The sequence below is a fragment of the Festucalex cinctus genome, chromosome 1, assembly GCF_051991245.1.
Source record: "Festucalex cinctus isolate MCC-2025b chromosome 1, RoL_Fcin_1.0, whole genome shotgun sequence".
Lineage (NCBI taxonomy): Eukaryota > Metazoa > Chordata > Actinopteri > Syngnathiformes > Syngnathidae > Festucalex > Festucalex cinctus.
The window spans coordinates 26,058,439-26,068,084 of record NC_135411.1 but is presented as its reverse complement, the minus strand read 5'-3'; positions in this window follow the sequence as shown (position 1 = coordinate 26,068,084).

The window sequence follows — 9,646 nt, the reverse complement described above, 5'->3', positions numbered from 1 at the left end:
CTGGAGGGGAGGGAGCAGGAAGAGATAAATGACAGTTTGCTTACAAGTGTCCCCATTGTGTACCTTTGTGTGCTTTGCATAGTACATGTATGGACAAATTAGCAAATATTATAACACATTGATTTTAAACCTCTTTGGGCTTGATTTTTTTATTATTATTTTTTTATGCAGAATTTGAAGCTTGATAAAGAGAGATTTCAAATGACTTCAGTCTTTAAAAAGCTGGTGCGAATCTGAGTCATTTTCTCAACACATTCACATTTATCGCCTTATTACAATATAGTGTCTGTTATACTGTGTCCAAATGCTAAATCGAAATGCCGACTGAATAACTGTACTTTCATCCAAAACATTCAGTTTACACCACATTCAGCATTAAGAATTAGCATCTACTGCAATCTATCAACATATGATAGTGACATTACTGAAATAGAAATATTAAAAGAATAGTTTTGTTTTGTTTTTATTTCACAACTTCTACTTCCTATAGTTGGAATACATTTGTCAACTTAGCTATTGGTTCAATGCTAAATGTAATTGCTAATTAGCTTAACATTTAGTTTCACCTCAAATATTTAGATTTAAAAAAAAATTAAAATACTGCTACCTCCAAGTAGGCAAATTTAAACGTGTGTGTGTGTGTGTGTGTGTGTGTGTGTGTGTGTGTGTGTGTGTGTGTGTGTGTGTGTGTGTGTGTGTGCGTTACACAATGGTTGACGCTACACGTAAACAAAACTGCCGTTATTTTCAGCATGTGGTGCTTAGCAAATGGCAATAAACCACAAGTTGTAACAAGTATTGTCCTCCCTAGTCTAAAAAAAAGGGCACCAAAAAAAAAAATGGAAACAAGGGCTAACTTGTCCACCATGTGGTGACTACTAGCCCAAACGAAAACAACTAAAATAGAAAAGCTCCAGAATGCTCATTAAGCAAGGATTGTGGCAGCTGTGGGGCGGGAAAACAAGCAAATATGTTGACAATAAAACCAAAACGGCCTCATCACCTACTTTGTGCCTTGTTCTTTGTGGCACTACAGCAGAGAAGAGAGGACCACAAATCCTTGCGCCACCTGAGTGCTCATTAACTTCAGGTGCTGCAACAAGCTGGTAGGCCAAAGAGGGAAGGGCGCTCCTAGTGGTGGCCAGAGGGATCGAGAGAGAGCTTCATGGTGGCACCATGAATAAATATTTGAATTCCAATAGAGCAACAAAAAAAAACTACTTATATTTCATAAATATTGATATTTAATTCATGTTTATGAAATAAAAATATTAATCTCATATTTCCCAAGTTACGTCGGTCAGAAGTGATTGACTGATAGTAATTATTATGATTGTGAGGAGAAAATTTCAAATAAATTCCTTAATTCTTAGCTAAATTGTCTACTGAATTAATTTAAATGGTCATGATTCATGATCATGATTCATGATCATCATCATCATCTGATATATGACATTGACTCATTGTAACGAGGAGTGAAAAAGGGACTGAGGAGTAGGGTAACCAGGCGTCCTGATTTAGAATTTTTAGTGACGTGTCCTGCGCAACACTAAATAGGACACTGGTTTGTCCTCCTTTTTAAAGAAAATGAGCCACTGTTGAGTTTATGTGACACAGCATCAGCCCCACCCAACGTTTGTCACAACTAGCTTTAGTTAAAAAACTGGCTTTAGTTAAAAATCTCATATATCATTGGTTCAATAAATGTAAACAAAGCTCCACGTGTAGGTGTAGCTATCTGACTACATCGTTTCCTTGCCATCTTTGACAGCAGCGCTAGCAAGCCATAAAATAAATAAAACAAAAAGGCAGTGCTAGCAAAAATGCCAAAACGCCGGACGTCTTTTAACATTAAATGGACGAATGAGCACAATGAATGAGCAGCCATGGAACGTCACGCAGGGAAGCATAACAGCAAGAGGCGAGCAGCAGGTGGGTTATCCTTGAAGGTATTTTTTCCTTATTTATTAACTTATGTTTTTGTTTTTGTGGCACACTGTGACAGAAGTGTGTCATTGCATAGTGGTTTTTAAAAAATGGTATTGTAAAACTAAACTTTGTCAAAAAGGAGTTTAACTTTTTTTTGTTTTTTACAATTTAGTTACACAAACATGATCTATAAACCAAGCAAAACTTTATTGTTGATGAAAATACACCACAAGTCGGATGTATTAATTTTTAAAAAATATATCCTTCTTTTTGATCTTATGGAAATGGCTACCCTACTGAAAAGTGCACTAAAAGCATCGTCCAAGGAGATAATGGCAGCAGATAAGCTGATACTACACAGAACTTTGTATAATTCCATTGCAATCAGTCAACTCATGACAGGCTGTTCCATATGGCCGTGTTTGCAGTGTCGACATCACCCAAGAAAAGAGTCGAAAGGTTCACTTGATTGTCACTTTGGTAGATTGAACTAGTAACTTTTTACCACTTTGTTCTACGTGAACAAATATTGAAAATCCACCAAGATACGTTTCACAATAGAACTGGGTTTTCCTGACCTCCTATTAAAGGTGTTTCAACACTGGAATGTTTGTTCCGCCATTCTGATAAAACACTTCACAAAATAGCACTTACGATGTTGACATATTTTGACATGTCCACTTTGTGCATAACAAAGAGGTGAGATCAGGATGTCGAAACCACAATAATTCCTGCTTCTTGATTTAAGGATGACCTCAAATTATATACTAATACCAAACTCAAACTCACCATTTGAATAATGTGCCGGTTATTGGATGGCGCTAAAAGACTATTTTACGATTATCCTGTGGCATAGAGTGTGTTTTTAGCCCTTCCTGATCTGTCAGGAAAACATTCGGGCCCCCTGACAATTTTAAATATTAGATTACACACAAAAGGACAATTGGGTCAAATTTGCGACCCCCCAACCACCCCCTGTGGCGTGTGGGTGAGTTAAGATTCGTATTTTCCTCCCTGATGAGTTGGGAAAACATTTAGGCCTGACAATCGTAAATAAGATTACACACATGCCGATAATCGGGCCTAATTTGAGATTACCCAGTCTGTTCCGATTAAAGTCATCCGAGGTCCGATCACGTCTCTGAAAGATTATCATGCACGATCATCCTGCGGTGTAGGGTGTGTTAAGAGTGATTTTCCACAACGATCTGCAAAAAAAATTATTAGGCTGAAAATAACACGTTAAGCAGGGTACACACATACCGATAATCACTGGGCCAAATTTAATCACGTTCCTCCATTTTGCTTAAAATCAGCAAAGGCCTGATTATCAGATGTTTCTAAATGATTATCCCGTGATGTGTGTGTGGGGGTGGTGTAGTGTGATTTTATTCCTCCGCAGTCTTATGGCAAACCATTCAGGCTGCAGGCCTGACATTCGCAGATGAGAAGAGGGTACATGCATGCCGAAGACAGCAAAAGCCAGGATTTGCTGACATCTGTGCTATTGAACAGCATTCCTACAAGTGCAGCGGAAAACGTGCTGTTCTGATAAACAGGAATGCTACTCAGTACTTTTGCACGTATCGTATGACTAATAGGAGTGAGTGGAAAGGTTGAAGGTGAGTCATGTGCTTCATTTCACATGTTTCCCACAAAACCAATATTTGATTACTCTACTAAAAAACAAACAAACAAAAAAGTCAGATGTTACACATATACACATAGGCCCACCAGCTCTTATCGTAATTCTGTTTGAAAATGTGAGCAACCCCACACAATCGCCAACTTTGCTCAATGTGCTAATTTATTATTACTTATTGTTATCTAATATGAGTAGCAGTGTTAGAGTATAGAATATACAAGTATTGTACGGTATAGTTACTCAAGATAATGTCATAGTGTCATAGTAATAGTAAACATCGTAAACATTAATGTCACAGTACTGAGTCTGACCTGTGAGAGGCATTGTGGTGCCACAGAGCATCCAGACGACTGGAAAATACAAAATAAGACTAAGCTAGGCAAACTGCTAGCTTACCTGGTCACCATAGCGTGGTAGCAAACTCTGGAAAGAGCCAAATTGAGCGTTGACCGAACACATGTAAAGCATTTTGTGACGTTTGTCTGTGAAAGGCGCTAAAGCCTACAAATAAAGTTTATGTACGTTTAAGGTTTAACATTTACGATTGACGGGATTTTCAACAGCGTCCTGGAGAGAGAGAGAGGCACTTCCTGGTTTCGTCACAGCTTCATGTCACTTACACTAAAAAAAAACAAAAACAACAAAAAAAACAAAAACAAAAAGCTCTAAACGCGGATCTTAATACGTCGGCTGCGAACGGGGCGGGAGCAATACAAGATGTATTCTCGTAATATTTATGAACAAATACTGCGAAAAGGACAGAAGACTGTTCGAGTCAGCCAGAAGCAGCAAAAAGTATCCATGGAAAAAGTACATTTGGTGAGTCACGCTGCTCTTTTGCACATTTTATTTTTATTTTTTATTTTTTTTGCAGCTGTTTTTTTTTTTTTTAGGGAAAAAGACAAATTGTGGTTTCTTTGAGGTTTTGTACGAGGTTACATAATGATGGCCTGCAGTAAGGATTAAAGGGAATGTACAAACTTTGTGCATTTCAAATCTAATCAGAATATACACTGATTTCACACATGATGCTCACACCATCATGGCACCGTGCCGTGCACCTGTCCCTTATTTTGGGATGAGAAAGTTGGCAACCATATTAGCAGCTGACGATAATTATTCAACCTGTTTAGTCAAGTCAAGTTTATTTAAATAGTCCTTAATCACACAATAGTCTCAAAGGGGCTTCACATGGCCACAATTGACAAATACAGGGTGTACTCAAGTTAAGGCGCACTCGACTTAAGGAGTTTTGACTTTACAACAGTTACGCCCGGTCCACTATTTTGGCCCCGTCCGCCATTTTGGCTCCTCGTCCGTCATATAGCCCGGAGTATTTTCCCCTTGCCCACTATTTAGCCCCTAGCTAGTGCTAGCACTAGTGCACTTGTGGGAGTATTTTTGGCTTTTTCGCCCTCTTCTTTTCCATCTACCTCTAAGCAGTAATGGTAAGTACAGCATCTAATTTTTTATATATATATATATATATATATATATATATATATATATATATATATATATATTATTTTTTTAAATGTATTTTAGATTTTTAATGCAAATTATTTTGATGTAAATTAAGTCTGAATTCAGGTTACATCGCTAGCGTAGGAACGTAAGTCTGATGTAACTTGAGGACTCCCTGTAATTAATGACATCCCTAAATGTCGGCCTCAAATGTGTTCTGAGCAGATCAGGGGTAGAAATCACTCTTAAAACAGCCCACACTCACAATCGTTAAGGAAAACTTTCAATATCAAGTCACAGACTTCGCGATTTGCTGCAATTACTGCATTGTTAGGTGGGGTGTGCCACCTTTAAAAAAATAAAAAAATAAAAAGTTTAAAGTTTTTCCCCATCCCCAGACTAGATAAAAAAAAATTTAAAAAAAGTAAAAAACAAAAAAAGTGTTCAAACCAGACATAAAATGTCTGCCCTTGCACAACCATGACTCTTGTGTAAAGTGCGGTGTGCACCTTGTAAACATTAACTAAAAGGTCAAAAGTGGACCCCATTATGGGGTCAACACTCGCTTATGCAATGAGAGGGGTCTGAGGTTCCCGCCTTATCGAGCATTTCGTTTGCTTCCTTTTGCCCCATTAAGCAACGTATAATTTTATTTTATTTTAAGCAGGACGTTTGCTTTGGCAATGCCATTTTTGGTACGTGTAAGGCTAATGCTGCATAAGCAATGTCTGTATCAGAAGAAAAAAAATAGAAAACTGAGATAATGTGGTTGCATAAGTGTGGACACCCTCTTAACTGGGGGTTATGACTGTTCAACATTAACCAATCCCATTCAAACACATGCTAAATGGGAGTCGTTAAACACCTGCCTCAAATTAACCTAAAATCAAGTTCAATTGTTCCATTAGCCCAGGGGTGTCCAAACGTTTTCATTTGGGCCACATACAGAAAATCAGAAGGACGCAAGGACCACATAATGTTATGAAGAGAAATTGTGTTTCGTCCTAAAAATTGTATAAACAATTTATTTGTGCTTTTGCATATTTAGAAAAATGCTACAGTATATAAACCAATTTATTTGTAATATGGTTATTATAGTTTTGGAATTCTTCATTTTAGTTTTTATTTCTTTTTTTTTATTTTTATTTTTTTATTTAGTTTTAATTAGATTTCAAGGTGGTTCTTTTAGTTTTTATTAGTTTTAGTTCTTTAATAAATGCTTAGTTTTAATTTGGTTAGTTTCAGTATTAGTTTTAGGGTTTTTTGTGTATTACTAGTGCGCAATATTTAAAAAAAACATTGTGGGCGAGATGTCATTCCAGTTTATATCAAAATAAATCTACTAAAAATCCCATTTAAAATAATCCCCAAAGGCTCATGCATTAAATTAATTACCAAAGACTAAAACGAAGGACATTTTTGCTATTATTATAGTTAGTTTTATTTTAGTTAGTTTTGTAAACATAAAATGTAGTTTCAGTTAGTTTTCTTTTTTAAAAAGCATCTTTGTTTTTATTTTATTTCGTTAACGAAATTGTTTTTTGAATTTTAGTTTTTTTCGTGAGGATTATTTAAGTAAAATAATCTTTAATAGCACCTGTGTTATTCGACATCCTCCCTTCTTACTTTGACCATCTCCAAACATTTTATTTTATTTTATTTGAACTGATTCAAATGCCATTTTTTAGCATATGTCGCGGGCCACTAAAAAATGGACGGTGGGCCGCAAATGGCCCCCGGGCCATAGTTTGGACACCACTGCATTAGCCTTTTGCTGAGATTTTTGTTATCACACCTTCGATATTGGTCAGAAGAAACCTCACAAAATCCAAAATGTGAACGGGGGTGTGTCGACTTTTTATATGCACTGTATGTGGTTTCAATATTATAACCGAACCACCTGAGGAAAAAAAAACTATGATGTGATGAAAAGTGAAAACACCCTCGACCAATTAACTCAGAATTCCAAATCCATTTAACCACATGCTGCATTTTAATTGTGTTTTGAGGTTGTATCACAAAAGGTGCTGGTTGGCGGTCTCATTTGGCCTCCAGCACCTTTTGTTCTTGCCACAAAAAAAAAAAGAAAAAAAAAAAGCCCTCATGAACAGTCATTTCTACACAGCGAGGGGTCGAGTCCTCTTCTATTTGTACAGATGCGAGTTCCCCACTTGATTAAAAAAAAAGTTTTTATTTCTTTAGCGAGGTCTTAAAAAGGATGGCAACCTGTCTGCTGTTGGAACACACACAAACGGGGAGTTATTGATCTAACGCAGCACTTTGGACATGCTGTACTGTTTGTAGAGCAAAAATGGTGAGTGTGTGGGCAAATAATTATTCAACACTGCTGAATCAGTAAGTTTGCACTCCTACAAAGAAATGAACAGTCAAAAATTTCCGCATTTAATATTTTAATAGTGTTATTGTGTCTTGACTGATATCAATTTTTGCCTATTACGGTACTAATCAACAAGAAAAAAAATGGACACTTGATTTCTTTCTGAGAGCAAATGTACACTGTGTTTCTGAAATTTGAAGGATTTTCAAGAAAACTGAAGTCCTGTAGCCAAGCTCATGTTTTATTTATTTATTCATTATTAAAATCATTTTAACTGCAATATTAAACTTTTCAATGTTTGGTGTGTTTTAAAGTTGTTAATTTTAAGAGACCTTAGCCTCTCCAAGTGTCAATGAGAAGAAGTGGTCATTCAAAGTCCAAAATTATACATATATATACTCTGGTCAAATGTGGAGTGGAAGACTCTTCTATTAAGTGAATCTGGATATATTTTTTTAAATATATTATACATGTTGAAGACTATTGCTGAAAACGTACAAAGACTGTAGTACTCAGTTGTGGAGCTTCTAAATCAGGGGTGTCAAACATAAGGCCCGCGGGCCGTATTAGGCCCGCAAAGGGGTTAAATCCGGCCCGCGAGATAATTTTGTAAAGCTAAAAAAAAAAAAAGTGTAATGTGGGAATAATTAATCAGTCGGCCACAATCAAAATATATAAAATTTGTAACTTCACAAGCAGTCCTGTACGGGGGAATCGACCTGGATGTCATTATTTTACACACAACTTAGTTACAGTTTATTTAATTATTATTATTATTATTTTTTTTTTTTTTTACTCATAGACCGACAAATGTGTTAAATACGACACAAAGTCAATTACTGTTAACACAAATAGATATGACAAGGATTAGTGTCCTTATAACGTCATTAACTGCGCTACGCAATGTGTTTTGGGAACAATATATATATATGAAAAACAGGTAGATTTAACAAGGCCAGACTCCGTTCCATTTGCATTTGTATTTTTTTTGGAACAATATGATTACAGTTGAGTGCCGTAATTTAGGGCTGGCATAGCGAAAATCTGCGTATAATTGACGGCAATCGTTTTTAAGTTATATACACCGTTATTTTACCGATGCGGCCCACTTGGTAATATATTTTCCTCCATGCGGCCCCTGAGCTAACATGAGTTTGACACCCCTGTTCTAAATTGTTCATCATTTCAGTTTTCATAATTTCTTGGGCTTGGATAAATCAGGGCTGAGCGTCACACTAAATGAAAAAAATAAATAAATAAATAAAAAATAAATAAAAACAAAAACAAAAAACAAAAAAAAACTTGGATCTAACAGCCAGCATGTGTACCTAGGCTTTGAGGTGGGGTGGATGATATATTTTGAGGCTCAAACATGCTGGGATGTACAAGTATAAACAAGAAAGATACTAAATGAGGGCTGTGCAATTTATCGAAATTTAACTAGAATTTCAATTATTACGCTCCACAATTACAAAATCAGCATAATTTAAAAAAATAAATATAAATACTAATTTTAGTTGTTTAAATTTAGACATTTACACCTTTTTTTAATTTTAAAATAACTAATTTAATAAATTTTATTGCACCCAAAAGGAACTTGCATAATTATAGTGTTTGAAAGAATGTTATTTGTCTTAATAATTTTTACATTTAAACATTTTCTTGTTTTGTACCAAGAAAAAGCCGTGACATCCTAAATCGTAATTTCAATTATTACCAAAATAATTGTGATTAATATTTTCTTCATAATTGAGCAGCCCGAGGGGGTGTGATTTCAGTGCATTCAGCAATCAGCAGACACGCCCACAGCATTTGAGGGTGGATACAAGGGCTTGATTTTTCACTATTTTAAAGCCGCGGCCATTCAAAGTTGGCAGCGTTGTTCATAACACTTCTCCGTGGTGTGGTAAATTTGTAAGACAGTTTCAATTTTCACTTTTCAGGGACTTTAAAGTGAATTTTATTTGGTGAATGTGTATAAAAGTGGCAAAAATGTGTATTAGCTATTAAACAACTTTTGCATTTTAAGATCCAATAACTTGCAGCATAATCTTAAAACATCCATCCATCCATTTTCTTGACCGCTTACTCCTCACAAGGGTCGGGGAGTGCTGGAGCCTCTCTCAGCTGGCTTTGGGCAGTAGGGATGTAACGATACCGGCAATATCGTGATATTAAAACTGCCACAATATCGTCGTCGTCATGTTCACGATATTTAAATGCGACACATCTGTTAAAAAAAAGTTAGGTTGATTTCCATTTGTGCAGTT